The sequence below is a fragment of the Belonocnema kinseyi genome, chromosome 6 (assembly GCF_010883055.1).
Source record: "Belonocnema kinseyi isolate 2016_QV_RU_SX_M_011 chromosome 6, B_treatae_v1, whole genome shotgun sequence".
Classification (NCBI taxonomy): Eukaryota; Metazoa; Arthropoda; class Insecta; order Hymenoptera; family Cynipidae; genus Belonocnema; species Belonocnema kinseyi.
This window is the reverse complement of record NC_046662.1, coordinates 59,563,031-59,580,503: the sequence shown is the minus strand read 5'-3', so window position 1 is coordinate 59,580,503 and position 17,473 is coordinate 59,563,031. Positions and strand designations below refer to the sequence as shown.

At 25.4% G+C, this 17,473-nt stretch overlaps 1 protein-coding gene across 1 annotated transcript in view; it reads left to right on the top strand.

Annotated features, from left to right (window-relative positions):
- Positions 1-17,473, top strand: part of LOC117174977 (G protein-coupled receptor kinase 2) — a 112,422-nt gene that overhangs the window by 58,651 nt on the left and 36,298 nt on the right. The gene's annotated exons all lie outside the window — the stretch shown is intronic.

The following is a 17,473-nucleotide window of genomic DNA, read 5'->3' as shown; positions in this document are numbered from 1 at the left end:
CCGTTGACCTCATCTCGAATTATTGAATCTCCGAACTCCCTACATATGAGCTACTGAAAAAATCATTCAGATACGGGACCTCAATTTTAGGAATTCCAATTAAGCGAGAAAATACTGACTGGATATATTGCATTCTTAAGTGGGCATCAGGAAAGTTTCTTTAATTAAGCTGGATGTCTACTAACCGGAAAATAGTCGAAAATTAAAATAAAACTGAGAAAATAGTTTGTAATATTTTTATACTAATCCTGCTAAAAAGGACCAATAAATTTGAATGTTTATTGTTTAAATACGAGAAAAAAGTATTAGGAAATTATAACACTTCAAAAAACTTTATAACAATTAAGAACAATGTTTATGATCTGAAAAAATGTTATCTATTTTCTTGGGGAAGACCTTTTCAATTTGAAACATTTCATAATTTGTCTATTGTTTAAAAAGAATTATCAAGCAGAAACTCTAAATAAAATATTGTTAAAGAATAAACAAGATGGGGCGCTCCAGAAAATATTCTTTATTTTTCTCATTTTGAATTTTGAAAACAAGAAAAGAAGGTTTGCTATCAAAATAGAATTAAAGATGTTTTTTAGAACATTCCTACGTATTTAAATTTTGATGTGAACATTTTTTTTTACGTTTCGTTATTTCCGCGAAAAATACAAAAATTCGATTTAAAAAAAAATTGAATGCAAAAAAGTGGTTTACCAAGAATGAAACTAGCGCGATGTGCAGTACATATTGCCAGTTATTTAAAAAAAAAATGTAAAAAGTGATTTTTTTAGAAAATACACTTTCAAGAGATTTAGAAAAATATCCGCAATTTTGTCCTTTTCCGAAATTTTTCTATTTTTGTAGGATCAATTCAAAGAGCAAAAAAATCTGACCCCACGGACTAGAATTGTTTGGAGATTTTGCCGGATTTGAAATGGAATTAGCCGTGCGGATATTTATAGAACAATTATTAATACCAAATTTTGGCATTTTCAAACAGAAAGAAGGTTATTTATTGCACTTAAACTGCTTTCATTTATTATGAGAGTTACTTTCAGTCACAAACCTGTATCAAAAGTTAACAATAATCATTTAAAAAAATAATTTGTATGGCATAATGTTTAAATTTTAGGTTTTTTCAGATTCAGCTTTCCCTTAATTGCCTACAATGTTGTAGATATTCCTAACAATAATATAGGTTTAATTATATTTATAATGATTAAATTTAATTTTTTATAAATAATTGAAATAAATAAATGCTAAATTTTTTCTTCTTAACCATATAAAAAAATTTCTTTGCACATAAGCTGTTTCATAAAATATTTTATAATCTCACTGAGTCATTAAAATTAATGAGCAATTATTGAGAATTAGCAAGTTTACTACTATCAATTAAATAATAATTAAAAATTGTTGATAAAAATCATTGATAGTCATTTTCAATTAACTTTATGACTAATTCACATTCTAAACGCACTTTTAAGCAGTTTTTGTGCAAAAAACAATTAGTTTTGCGCGAAAAATGCCAAATTTTTGCATTTATTAATTTCAGTTGTTTATACAAATTATAATTGTTATATTTTCTCAAATATAATAAAACATTCTCATTTTGAGGAATATCTTTCGCTATTGAAGCGCCTAAAGAAAATGCAAATAGTAAAAAAAACTAAAAATATTAATATTTTCCCACCAAAATTAACAAGAAAAATAATTTATTTTGATGTTTTAAATAGTTATTTATCAGAATTCACTCTCAAACGAATTCAAAGCTATTTTAGCAACAAAATAAACTTTTTATTCTGAATTACGAATTCTTGCTATTCGTCTATAACACCGAAATGAATGAATAAACCAATTATTTTTGTTCCATAAAGCCCCATGCTTCTTAGGTGGAAAAAATTATTTTCTGAAAAAGATAATTTTTTGTCTCCATATTTTGAGTAAAACTATAATACTTAAAAAGACAATCTACAAAATCGCCCTCCTTACTTATTTATTTTGAAACATTTTTAGAGTAATGGAAATCGTTATATTATTTTTGTATTCTAATTGGTAAATAATTCGTAGATGTAATTGTTCTTTAATTTTGTATTAGCTATTAATAATCTTTGAGTTTTAATATTATTATTAAATTCATCTTATTTTACGTTTTTTGAAATTAGGTAACCTTATTCTGAATACTGGGAACACAGTGCGTTCCCTTTTTAGTTAATCTTCTTTTTCCCCTTTCAGCCTTTTTTTTCTTCGTAAATTTGATAAATTTCCTAAAATACCTCAAATCAAGAATTATGGCGAAATTTTACCCTTTTCCTCATTTTTTTTTTTACAGAATTCTGACTCATTTTTGAAGACGCATAGACAAAAAATCAGAGATTTTACAAAACAAGATGGTTTGAAAAAGTTTGTTTAATGATACTAAACAAAATTTTAATAAAAAAATAACTAAAAAAAACTTAATAAATAAAAGGCGTTACTGTTAAAGTGCACTTTCATTCCATATTTACGAGATATCGATTACACGTAAAAAAAATTAATAATAAATTAAATCTCCTTTTAATTTCCCTTTTTTACTAAAAATTGGTAAATTTAACCATTGTTCCAAAAGAGTTAATTGTTTTTATTCTTCCTAATGAAAACTGGGAGCACAAAGACTTGCATAGTGCATACAAAGTCACTTTGTTCTTTTATGACCCTATTCTAGACTTAGTATCTCTGAGACTCGTGAAAGCTCTTTAAATTCATAAAGTTAGTTCATCTTTCATACGGCATTTTGTATGCCGTTCTCAGTTCCATAGTCTTTCACTAATTCCGAAAAATTGATGAGGATCTTAAAATTATACCCCAGAGTGCAAGAAATTGAATTATGAACTCTAATAAGAGAAAAAGTATCCAATCGATAAGTTTAGCTTATATTTTCTAGGCTAATATCGTTCTAGCTTCGCAGGAGTTTCTATACAGAAAAAAAATCCAGCATAAGTTAATAAAATCTATAATATGATAATTAAAATAATCAGGGTGTTTTAACCAAAATGGTTGCAGACCTTAGCTGTGAAAAAATTCCTCCCTAGCTCCGCTGGGATTCGAACCCAGGTCTACAGATTGCCGATTGTGCTATAACCCACTAAGCTACGAAGGGGAATTAGATTGATTTTTTTACAGCCTGCTATTAGTGAACAACGACGTCGTGACACGTTTTAAAAATGAACATCTTTAATTTTATTTAAAAATTGAGCTTTGATAGAGAACCCCAGACCGGCAATCTGTAGACCTGGGTTCAAATCCCAGCGCAGCTGGAGTTTTTTTTACAGTTAAAGACAGCAGATTTGTTAAACATCGCATTAGTAATTTTTATAAACATATGTTTAGTAAACTATTTTTTTATTCTAATTGGTAAATTATTCTTAGATAATTTTTTTAATTTTTTAGATACTAGCGATTAAATAATGATTAATTATTGAAGAATAATTACATAAAACTATTTTAAAAAATTTATTATCACAGCTTACTTATAATTACATGTACTTATAACATAGTTAATGTAAAATTCACTTACTATTCAAATAAATAATATTTGTAATGGTTTTTGTTCGAAATCTTCAAAATTCTACATTTTGTTAAACAAGTTTTTATTTTTTGGTAGAATTCGGGTTTCAAAATAAATAATCATATGAAATTGTCCCATGAGTCTTGAGAAAAGATTTTTATTCTCTTGAATTCTTTAAAAATTCGTAAAGAGGTTTTGTATATTTATTTCCAAATCTTCGAAAATTCACATTTTGTTAAACTTATTGAAATCTTTTCAAATATTAAATTATTTTAAAAGAAAAAGACGAATTTCTAACATGATAGTTGGATCTTCAACCAAAAAAGATGTTTTTTTAACCATTTGCGTTTTTAAGCAAAAAAGATGACGATTTTGCCTACAGAAAAGAATTTTCTACAAAATCGTTAAATTTTTTAATCTGAAAACGTCAATTTTCAACAAAAAAGTTCATTTTAAACAAGATAGGCGAATTTTTTACCAAAAATTACAAATTATGAATCTTCATTCAAAAAAATAAAATTTTAACCAATTTTGTTCAGCTCCTAACCAAGTAAATTAAAATTTTCAACCAAAAAACATCAATTCTCAACAGAAAACTTAATAATCGATATTGGAACTAAAAAAGATTTTTATTTTAAATCACAAAAACTTGAATTTATTCAAAAAACAGTTTCATTTTCGACCCGAAAATTTGAATTTCCGACAACAACAAAATCATTTTGAACCAAGTAATTATTTTTTTTTTAAAAGATGAATTTTCAACTAAAAGCAATAATGTTCTCACCAAAAATACAAATTTTTAAGACAATCCATGAATTTTGAACTAAAATTTAAATTGTGAGACAATAAAACTGAATGTTTAGACAAAAAACAGACTCAAATTGTTTTTAAGTTTTTGAAAATTTTTGCAAAATAAAAAAATTTATGTAAAAAGTTTCAAATTTTCAATGACAATTTTAGAACTGTTCTGAACGTTTTTTGAAATTTTCTTTAAAAATTAATTTTTACTAACAAAAAATCATTTATAATTTTCTCATCAATCTTCAGAAACAAATTTTTTCTTAAAATCTTTTAAATTTGAACTGAACAAGATTTTTATTTTTGAATTTTCAACCAAGAACGCTAATTCTTTACTCGAAAAAAGAAATTTTTTCACAAATTGCATGAATTTTCAGTTTAAAAGATCATTCTCAAACCAGAAACGGAAAACTTAAATTTTCAATTTAAAAAATTAATTCTCAGGCAATTGAAATTTTCTTAAAAGATAATTTTTTAAATTACAAAATCGTTTATTACTTTCCCAGGAATCTTCAGAAAAATGTTTTTCTTGGAGGCATTTTGAATTAAGGCATTTTGCCGAATTAAAAAAATTGTACTTAATCAGAAAAATAGCCTTAAAACCTTCTATATTATTTTTGAAAATATTGTACATTTTTTAAATGTTTTGTATCCTTCCCTTGAAAATAATTTTTCGCTAAATTTTTGAAACTTTCAGGAATTTTTCTTTGGTCACAAATTTTGTATTGCTTTAAATTATTTTCTTCAAAACTCTTAGGAATCTTTGAAAGGTTTTTATATTGGGTATATCAGAACTATATTAGAATCATTCTAAAATTGCAACTTTTTTATTTAGGAAATTTTTATATGTAGTACTTTAAATGAGAAAAATTTCAAAATTTAGGGATTAACGGAACTGTGGCATATTAAAAAAAAGAGCTTTTAATACTTCGAACGTGGAACTCTCAGAGTTTAACATTTTTAAATTAGGGGCCTTCAAGTGGTGGACTGATTTAGAAATCGTCGGTTTTAAATAGAGAAACTTTCTAATTATATTTAAATGCTTTCAAAACTCAGAGATTTTCCAAATATTTCATGATTTGGAATTATTAGATTTTTGACTGAGATATACATTATTGTTTCAATAATAAACTTCCGTTACTTTAATTACAATGATTCTTTCAAAATTATCGTTCCTTTTACAAAATTTTTATATTGTAGCGCTCTAAAAGTCTAAATCTTTTTAAGAAATTATAAATCTCTTAAAGTTAATAAATTCCCTTTTTTAAAGTAAAGATTATCATTCATTATGAAAATACAGCTTTTTCTACTGATAAAAATACATTGGAAAAAATTCAAGAAAATCAAAGATTCAAAAATAGGCAAACAGCAGAACTGAAAAATGCTCATGTTTGAGTAATAATTTTTTTTTTATCAGTAGATAAATTTTGATTCCTTTTTTTTCATAAATATTGTAAAATGAAAAAGAAATAAAAAAAATAATAACTGAAAATTAATTATACTTTAATAGAGGGTCCTAATACATACTGTATTATTTAATTTACAATTCAACCATTTTTTACACAACTCATTTTTTTGTTTTCTAATTCAACTGTTTCGATGGAAATTCGTCTTTTCGAGTTAAAAATTTAACTATTTTAGTAGAAAATATAACTGTTTAGTTAAAAATGAGCTTTTTTGTTGAAAATTTCAAGCTTTTTTTTTAGTTTAAAATTAATCTATTTTGTGGGAAATTCATCTTTTTTCTTGAAAATTCAACTGTTTCATTGAAAATTTAACTATTTGGCTGGAAATTCAAATATTTAGTTACATATTTCAATTTTTAGTTGAAAATTCAACTATCTTCTAGAAATTCGTTTATTGTGCTTAAAAATTCAACTTTTTTGTTAAACATTAACAATTTTATTTGAAAATTTAAGTGTTTTGTTGGAAATTCGTTTTTTTTTAAATAATTTTTTGCATGGATTTTCAACTGTTTAATTTTTATTTAAAGAGTTATCATTTATAATTCGAAAATTCAACTATTTGGTTGAAAAATCATGTATTTTCTCGAGAAAAAAATCGTTTATTTGTATAGAAAATTAATCTCGTTTGTTGAAAATTAGTTTTTTTTTTTTAATTGAATTCCACTGCATTAAAAAGTCCTTTTTTTTATTATTTTTTCAAACTAACAATTTAAAGATTCTGTTTTTCGCTGTTAATCTTTTTCAGTTGAAAATTAACTTAACTATTTTGTTGAAAATTTATGTTTTTTAGTTAAAAATTCATTTGTTCCGTTGAAAATTCATCTTTTGGTAGAAAATTAATCTTTTTTAATTCAGCTATTTTGTAAAAAATTAAACTATTTTGTTGAAAATTCCTAGAACTATTTGGTGGAAAATTCGTGTATTTTATTGAAAATCTAATTATTTTTGGGAGAAAATTAATCTTCTTGATTGAAAATTCGTCTATTTGGTAAAAAGGTCAACTAACCTATTGAAATTTTAATTATTTTGTTAAAAATTCAATCATTGTGCTATTTTGTTAGAGTCTTCTCTTTTTTGTCCTTTTGATTGAAAATTTAACTGTTTGTTAGAAAATTAATAAAATGATGTGAAAATTTACTTTTTTGTTGAAAATTCATATTTCTTGTAGAAAATTCAACCTCTTTAGTATAAAATTAAACTATTTTGTTATAAATTCGTCTTTTATTTGTCAAACATTATTTTTTGATCTAAAAATGTAACTGTGCCATGTGTGGTTAAAAAAATTTCCTTTATAAGTTGATAATTCAACTGCTTCTGTGAAAATTCATGTATTTTGTTGAACATTAATCTTTTGGTAGAAAGTCAATCTTCTTAGTTGAAAGTTCATCTTTGTAGGTTGAGGATTCAACTATTTATTGAGAAATTCGTCTTTTTCATACAACTGTTAACAATTTTTTTTTCATTCTGTAAGTACACTATTTTCTTGAAAATTCGTTTATTTTTGATTGACGATTCAACTAATTTATTAAAAATTATAATTTTTTTACTGAAAATTGAACGATTCCATTTGCGGTTTGAAAAATTCGTTGAAAAATCGTCTTTTGGTAGAAAAGTATTCTTCTGGATTGAAGATTCATCTATTTGATGGAAAATTTAACTATTTTGTTGATATTTCTATTATTTTTAATCAATCAATCCAATCAAATTTTGAATATTTCTATTAAGATCAATCTTTATTGTCGCGATAATCTCAGGGAACGGTCCGTACATAAACAATGATTTTGATAATCCTGCAAAATGGAATTAGTTTGCTCTTAAATCTTCGTCATTCTTTTTCGAAATCGTAGAAAATCATTTTAAATATTTTAAAATCTTACTAAATATTTTCTTTGAATTAATTTATTAACCAAAAAACACACAACTCAAAACCATTCAAAATATAATTTCTTAATCTTGAAAAATCTACATTTTGTTTAAAATTTATTGAAATCTTTTCAAATTTTAAATCAATTTTAATCTTTCGAGATCATTCAAAATTCTTCTAATATCTTTTTAAATCCTGCAATAATTACAAATATCGTTTTGAAATCTTCCATATTCTTTTTCGACATATTATAAAATCTTCGAAACTTAAAATTAATGTTTTAAAACTAAACCGAGAAAAAAATTGTCGGCATCGGTTAAGAATAGATTTATGTCTTAAGATTCAAAAATATTCAAAATTAAAATGTTCATTGGTAACTAATCATTTATAATTTAAATTTACTCTTTTAGAAATGAATTTTTATGATTAAAATGCCTCATTCGGAAATTTCTATTCAACAAATTGCGAGAAAAATTCTACAGAATTCAAAAGAAAGAACTGAAAACATTTTTTAAAAAATTATTTGTTCGTGCTCTATATAATAAACTGTCCAAAAATCAAATAAATAAGCAATTTCATGCAATTTACTTTGCTGCTTTGAAAATTAAATATCTGGTTAAAAACTCAAATATTTGTTTGAAAAGTAACTTGTTTATTGAAAATTTATATTTTTGCTTTGAAAATAAAGTATTTTTTAGAAAAATCGCCTTTTTGTCTTAAAAATTCAACAATTTTATTTGGCTGAACATTTAACTTCATTTGTTGAAAATTCATCCTTTTGACTTATACATTTAACTATGTGGTTCAAAGTTTGTCTTTGGTTTGAATAATCAACTTTTTATTTAAAAATGGAATGATTTAATTGGAAATACTTTTTGTATGGTTAGCAATTTATTTTTTTTTGTCTGGAAATTCAAGTATTCTATTTTTAGTTGAAAATCTATCATTTATATGTCGAAAATTCAACTATTTGGTCTAAAATTCATGTATTTTCTCCAAAAATTCGAATCGCAGGGCTCGGAATCGCCAAAATATTGACACTATTTGACACTTTTTTTTACCGATAACGCTATTTTACTACCATTTCGAAAAAATTACACAAAAGGCACTATTTTCTCACAATGTATCATATTTTTAGGCTGAAACTGTAACTTATTTTGTAGAAAAATTCTACAAAATTCAAAAAAAAATCTGAAAACATTAAGAAAAAATTTATTTTTTCGTGCTCTATATGATAAACTATCGAAAAATAAAGTAAATAAGCAATTTCATTCAATTTACTTTGTTACGTGACGTTTAGAAAAAGCCCTCCCCCTCCCTTGTTCGTGAAAAAGTGACGCCCCCCCCCCCCCCCGTGTCACAAAATTTATGGACGGTCCCAAAGGGTAGTGAATGTCTGTGAAGTAAATTTCCAGGTGAATAAATGCCCAATTAAAACAATGAACTGTTGCCTATTTATACCGGATGAATAGTTTCAGTCTCTCCTGACTACTGGGAAGGGTGTGGATGTAGAAACGCGAGTGGTGCTGGGAATGTGTAAATTGCAGGGAAAGGGAGTAGGAAATGTGATTCCACTCTCGAGAATTTGCATTCACTACACAAATAGCACACAGATGTCCAAGCGAGGTTCCTGGCTTTCCTGTTTCCTTTTGGGTTTCCTCAGTTTCCTGATGTCTCTCCAAATGATCCTCAACGTAGAACATAGATGGTAGAACGTAGAACATGGCCTGAATATCTCCTCCGATATCTAATTTTCTGACATTGATCTTATGCTTATTTCATTAGAGACGAATTCCCTGTCGGAATTTCAATGCTATTCTGCTTCTGATCTCTGCAAATCAATGCTACAATATTGTAAATTTTTTTTTGTTTTTGAGAGAGAGAGAGAGAGAGAGAGAGAGAAGGATTCCGGTCGCAGGCCTCGGACTTAACACACTATTGACTCTATTTGACACTTTTTTTCAGCGATGACACTTAATTTCTCACAACTGACAATATTTTCGGTTGGAAAATCAAACTATTTCTTAGAAAAATTGTCTTTTGGCCTGGAAAATGCAACAAGTTGTTTGAAAATGTAACAATTTGCAGTCATCACAGAGTGTCACCTATTCACCTTTTGTCACCTATTTTAGGAATTTGTCACCTTTTTTTTCCTATTTTGGGGTTTCTCACATTTTTTCACTTTTTTTCAGTTGAAAAAGTACAATTTTATTCAAAATTTCACCTTGCACAACAAATACAGTTGTTATTACACTTTCCTAATCGACGAATCTGGAACCAAATGATCGAGTTTTCAAACAAAAAAGATTGAACTTCAACCAGGAAGAGTTGCATTTTCAAACATAATCTTAAATATTTAATTTGAAAAGTTGAATATTTTACAAGCCAGTTTAATTTTGAAGCAAGGAAGACGAATTTTCAACTAAAAAATATGACTTTTCTAACAAATGAGGATTTTCACACCAAAAGGATTAATTTTCCATCTAAAAATACAAGTGTTTAATAAATCAGTTGAAATTTTGAGAGAAAAAGATTACTTTTTTAGAAAATAGTTCAATTTAGATTAATTATAAAATAAAAATATCATTTTTTTCAAATAAAAATAATTAAATTTCAATCAAACAGGATCAATTTTTAACCAAAGGAGATCACTTTTAAACAAAACAGTTAAATTTTCAACCAAATAGTAGAATTTTTAACCAAGAGATAAATTTTTAGCCAAAAGGTGATATTTTTTTAGCAAATACTTGAATTTTCCACCCAAAAAGACGATTTTTAAAGTAAAAGAGAATTTTCAATCCAAAAAGTATCAATATTCAACAAAACAATATAAATTTTTAACAAAATAGTTGAATTCAGATTAATTCTGAAAAAGAAATATAATACTTTTTTTTGTTTTTTTTGTTTGTTTTGTTTTTGATAAAAAGAACTAACTTTCAATCGAAATAGATTTTTTGAACCAAGAGGTTAATTTTAAACAAAAAAAGGTGAATTTTTAAGAACCTACCCGATAGAAAGGCTTACATTAAAAATTATTGAAAAATTTCATTCATTCAGTGGTAACGTGAGAAATATTGAATACTTCTGGATGCCGTTTTTGTCCACCCGTTTTGAATATCCACGGCAGTTGAAGTTAGCTCTCAAATTGAATCCCTTTCTATACCTAGCGCTGACAATATTTTGCTGAATACCACAATGCAACCAAGAATTAGATAAATTTCAATCCCTTTTAATTTATCAAATTTTGCTACAATTATTTACTGTTTTTCGAATAATATTCAGGCAAAAAGCTTTTTAAAACATAGCGTCGGTCATTTTACGATGTCAGGATAAAATTCCAGACATAAGGTTCTGGTGAAAAATAATTTTTTCAATTTTTTATCATGATTTTATATTTTTTCAATTGATAATATTTGAACAAAGCGAAATGTATTCTTACATACAAACCTACTATATTTGGCAAATTTCATGCTTTTAGAGCGAATTCTAATGATTCAAACGAACGGCATTCTTAGGGAGTCAAATTTTCTAAAACTTTTTAATGTCAGGCTTCTTACCGGGTAGTTCAATTTTCAATAAAATTAATAAACTTTCAAGCAATTTGTAGAATTTTGAACTAAACACCAAAAATATAATAGTAGGCTTTTCAATAAAAAATATTAACTTTCATATATAAAAGGTGAATTTTCAACAACTAAAAAAAAAAAGATTTTTCTACCAAAAGATCAATTTTCAACAAAAAATATGAATTTTCTACAAAAGTATAAGTTTCTAACCAAAAACAATGACTTTTTTAAAAAAATCGTTGAATTGTCACAAAAAGTATGTTTTTTAAGTAAAAGAGATTATTTATTAAACAAAAATACAATAATAGACTTTTCAAATAAAAAGAATTCATTTTCAATAAAAAAAGATGAATGTTCAACCAAAAAATTCGAATTTTCAATATTAAAAATTAATTTTCTGCCAAACAATATAATTATTTGTCCCAAAACGATTACTTTTTAACAAATGACTTTAATTTTCAATAAAATAGTTAAATCTTTAACTAAATAGTAGAATTTATATAGTTCGATTTTTTGGCTAAAAAATTAAATAAAAAATTCTTTTTGTCGTAAACAAGTTTTTTTAAACTACAAATTCAAATATTCTGTTCAAAAAGTCAACTGATTAATTGTAAATTAACATTTTTGTTGATATTTTATGTTTTTGTTTTTAAAATTAAATGTTTTTGTTTTTATTGAAAATTCATTCTCATTGAAAATTTATCTACTCCATTTTTGGTTAAAAATTCAACATTTTGGCTAAAAAACTATGTTTTTTTTTTTTTTTTTTTTTTTTGAAATTCGTCTTTTTTTGGTAGAAAATGAACTCTTTTTTTGTCAAAATCTAGTCATGTTGAAAATATATACTATTTTGTCAAATCTAACTGTTTTTTATTTTTTATTAAAGTTTTGTAGTGGAAATATCAACTATAAAATTTTTTGATAAACATTAATCTTTTTTGTTGAAAATTCAAGAATTTGCTGAACATTATTTTTCATTCTCGATGGAAAATTTTTTGTTGGTAGAAAATTCACTTTTTGTTAGAAATGTCATCCCTTTTTGGTTAAAAATGCAACTTTTTAGTTGATAATTAAAAAATTTGGTATAAAATTCAACTTTTTTGTAGAAAATTCGTTTTTATCGTTGTTGTTTTAATTGAAAATTAATTTTTCTCAGTAGAAATTCATCTGCTTAATTTTTTGGTTAAAAATTGGACATTTAAAGTTTAAAAATGCACACTCTTCATTTTCTTTGTTTGATAAATCAACAATTTGGTAACGGATTTAACTATGTTGTGAACAATTAAATGGTTTTGTAAAAAAATATTTTTTATTTTTGTTTAATTAAAAATTAGCTCTCAGTGTAAATGTAAATACTCCATTTTCAGGGTGGCCGTTTTAATCAAAGAAAAAAACTTCTGGGCATCTTTCGTTTTACAATAAATCACAACTTGTTTGTCTAATTTAACATTTTGTTATCACCTATTTTAGAAAAAAATGTCACCGATTCACCTTTTTTGACGACAATAGGTACTGTGATGACTGAATTTGTTTAAGAATTAAATTATTTGGATGACAATTAAATATTTGGTTGAGATTAAATATCTGGTGGATAATACAAATATTTTGTTATAAACTAACTTTTTTATTGAAAATCGATATTTTCGGGTTGAAAATTAAATTACTTTGTAGATAAATCGTCTTTTTGTCTTAAAAATTCAAAACTTTGGTTAAAAATTTTACTGTTTCGCAACAAATCCTACCTGTTGGTTTGAAAATTCAACTAGTTGCTTGTAAATTCAACAATTTGGTGTAAAATTCAATTATTTGGTTGAAAATTAAATATCTGGTTAATGATTCAAATATTTGTTTGAATACTAACTTTTTTATTCTATTTTGTAGAAAAATGGTCTTTTTGTCCTGAAAATTCATCAAGTTTGTTGAAAATTTTACTGTTTTGCAGTAAATCTGACTTTTTGGCTTGTAATTTCAACTAGTGGGTTTCAGATTCAACAATATGGTTAATTGTTCAATTATTTGATGGAAAATAAATATTTTGTTGAAAATAAAATATCTGGCTGATAATTCAAATATTTGTTAAATACTAACTTCTTTATTGAAAATCAAACAATTTTGTAGAAAATTTGTCTTTTGGTCTTGAAAATTCAACAAGTTGGTTAAAAATTTGACTGTTTTGCGGCGAATCTGACATTTTGGTTTGGAATATCAATAATTTAGTTCAAAATTCAACTAGTTGGTAGTTGCAAATTCAACAATTTGGTTAAAAATTAAATTATTTGGTTGAAGAAATTTCTGGTTGACAACTCCAATATTTGTTTGAAAAATACCTTTTTCATTGAAAATTTATATTTTCGGGTTGAAAATTAAACAATTTTGTAGAAAAATAGTCTTTATGTCTTGAAATTTCAACAACTTGGTTGAAAATTTGACTGTTTTGGGGCAAATACGACCTTTTAAATTTAAAATTCAACAATTTAGTTGAAAGTTCAACTATTTGATTAAAATTTAAGCAGTGGGTTAAAAATCCAACTAGCTTGTTGGAAATTCAACAATTTTCAAAGTTTAATTTGTTGGTTAAAGAAATTTTTGGTTGACAATTCCAATATTTGTTTGAAACATAACTTTTTTATTGAAAATTTATATTTTCGAGTTACAGTAACTGTAACTGTTTTGGGGTAAATCCAACCTTTCGTATTTAAAATTCAACTATTTGGTTAAAAATCTAATTATTTGGTGGAAATTTAACAATTTTGTTATAAATTCAATTATTTGGTGGAAATGAAATATTTGATTAAAAATTAAATATCTGGTTCAAAATTAAAATATTTGTTTGAAAATGAACTTTTTTATTGAAAAACTGTGCTCTCGGGTTAAGAGTTAAACTAATTTTTAGAAAAGGGTCTTTTTGGGTTAAAAATTCAATAATTTGGTTAAGAATTTAACTTTTTTGGAGAAAATGTATTATCTTATAAATTCAACAATTTGGTTACAAATTCAAATGCCTCCTTTAAATTCGTCTTTTTGTCTTGAAAAGTCAGTTTTTTGTTTGAAAATTAAACTATTTTGTTGGAAATACTTTTTTTTGTTAACAATTAATTTTTTTTCTGGAATTTCAATTATTTCATTTTTGGTTTGAAAATGTATCCTTTATAGTTTATATGTCGAAAATTTAACTATTTGCTCTAAAATTCATGTATATTCTCAAAAAGTCCAATCTCAGCGCTCGGGCTCACCAACTTATTGACACTATTTGACACTTTTTTACCGAGGACGTTCTTACTTAGTTAAAAATTCGACTAGTTGGTTGCAAAGCTAACAATTTCATTGAAAATTAAATATCTGGTTGAAAATTCGAATATTTGTTTGAAAATGAATTTTTTCATTGAAATTTTTATATCAATATATATTGTGTATGTGTGTGTGGGGGGTCTTATGTTATAAATATTTATATCTATACAATTTCATTTAGATTCGTCTTTATGAATGATTAAAAAAGTTTAATTAACTTTTTGATATACGTAGAGCACTCAGTACATCCTTAATTATAGAGCTACAATTTTTAGAGTCTCTTCAAATTGGATTCCCCAATGATTGAAAGCTTTTTAAATTAAACTTCATTCTTATTTTTCTCTTTTCTTTTCCTTTACTTGCCTCGGCAATATAAATTACTCCGTTAGGAACCATAAAAAATAGGCTATGAAGCATCAGAAATAATATCTAAGGGATCGTTCTTAAATTGCTGAACAGCTCGATGAGGGGGGGGGGGGTTTGTTGCGATGGGGGGGGCAGTCGAATTTTCAACCTAATAGTTGAATTTTCAAATTCATGTACATACTTTTCGGAAATACGCAAATGAAACGGTCAAATTTTAAAGAAAATAGTTGAATTCTAAAATTCATGTACATGATTTGGGGAAATACGAAAATGAGACGAATAACTTGCAGTAATTGTACTGAAAGTTAATATGAATTTAATTTTACATGCCAAAGAAACCTGGTAAGAGAAAAATTAATCTATCCAAAAATACTTTAAAAAGTGTCAGCGAATTTTATTGGTCAGGAAAATATCAGGGATTTAGAAAAAATTTTTTGCAAAAGTCAGGAAATATCCATAACTTTAAATAACTGTCAAGCAGAATAAATTTGCAATTTTTCAATTTTATTTTTTTAAAAATTATTTCAGTTTATAAAAGATTCTAGGTTTAAAATGTTACAAGTGTATGATTCTGGTTTTTAAATATTAATGATGAGGGAAAAATTAGAGAATTTTTTAATTGAAGTTTTGCGGCAACCCTGATTTGAAAATTCAACAATTTTATTAACTCATTCGTTCTAGGGGAAAATTCAACTATTTTATTGAAAAATCGTCTTTTTTGGATAAAGATTCAACTATTTTTATTTTAACATTTGTCTTAACATTTGGCCTTTTCATTTAAAAATTGATACGTTTACAGACTTAAAAATTACTAGCGTTTGAAATGGACAATTTTGAATAAAAAACCTTTTTAGTTAATCAAACAAATGTAAATTATTATGATTTTCAAAATTAAACTATACATTGATGATTGGCAAGTGAATAATAATTGATTTTACAAGAATTTACAAGAAGATAAATTAAAAATATTGTTTCATTTTAAAATTTTTAAATTAAAAAAAAAAATATTAAGAAAAATAACAGTTGCCTGATATTTGAAATATTTTATTATCCATGTAAAATCAGTAATTGTAAATCAAATATTCAAAACAGAACAAAAATATAAACTTTGAATGTTACAGTTTACACTTTTCTATTTGAAAACATTTTATTCACAAGTAAAATTGTTGAATTTGTGTGTATAATAATAATTGAGCACATATAATTCCTGGGAAAAAATCGAGTAAGTTAAAGAGATATTTAGAAGGTCTGAAAAGATTCAAAATTAATTTGAAATGATTTCATCTGATTTAAACAAAGTGTTTACATATACCGAAAAATCTGTTTATTCGTACGCAAATTTAAAATTTCGGTACAAATGGCCTATGACCTATTTTAAAACAATATATAGATTTTTGCAGATTTCAAACATAAAATTTAGAAGATTATTAAGAACAATGAAAGGCTTCGAAAGAATAAAAAGCATTTTCTTCAGATTTCTAGAAAAAATGAAAATAATTTTTTATTTTGAAAAATTAATTTTAAGAGAGTATTATTAAAGAGATTTAAAAAGATTTACAAAAGGGAAAAATAAATCTCGATGATTGTAAGGAAATTTTTTTTATTTTGTAGAATTTAAAAAAAATCTAAGGAAAAATTCGAATAATTTAAGAGATGTTTAGAAATTTAAAAAAAAAAAAGAATACTTTAAAATGTAAGTAAATGTCAAACAACATGTGGATGTATGAAGAATTAAAAATAAAAATTTGGAAGTGTTAGACGAATTTTTAAACTATTTAAAATTAAAAAGATTCAACTCTTAATTTAAGAATTGTTCATTTTATGGGAAAAAATGTATCCTTCGATTTTTAATGTTTCTTACTTAAAATTTGCGTAAAATGATTTGCAGTTCCATTTTTATTGCTTCAAATCGGAATTTTTTAGCTTTAGAGTTCGATTTTTTAAATTTAATTGACTTTGAAAAATGTTTGCGAACCGTGAAATAACCGAGATGCTTTTATGTAATTAAAACGACCACCCTGCTTTTCCTTTTTGAAAAGTCATTGTGCGACAGCCCTGCAAATTCAACATGGAATTTCCAAAGGCTTTTGAAATTTGTAGCTGAACACTGAAATCGAATCTCGTAATGTAATTAGTTATAAAAGCCAAGTACTCCATAGGATTCCATTATCGTAATCAGAATAAAGCATGCACAGTCGAAGCACTTAGATTAATTACTGTTTATAGCGGACTGGTATATTAATATAAACCACAATGAGGAATCTCATAAAAACATTTTGATCTAGAATGAGGTACTTATTTATCAAGGTTCTTTGTGCTTGAAAATACTCGTAGAGTACATATATGCTGAAAGAAAATGAGATCTGGGTAGCACGCCTTTATTGTTTAACCCACTAAGATAACAGGCGTGTACGCGTTAATGGGCGACAGTAAAGTTGACAGAAAATCAATTTTAAAATAGGATTATTAACGCATATGTTCGGTGAAATGTGGACTTTTATTAGATCCTGAATTATTATCGGAACTATAAGATTTATACAAGGTACAGAGTCGTTTTCAAGTTTACAGTTTGCAATAAGGGCACGTGTTT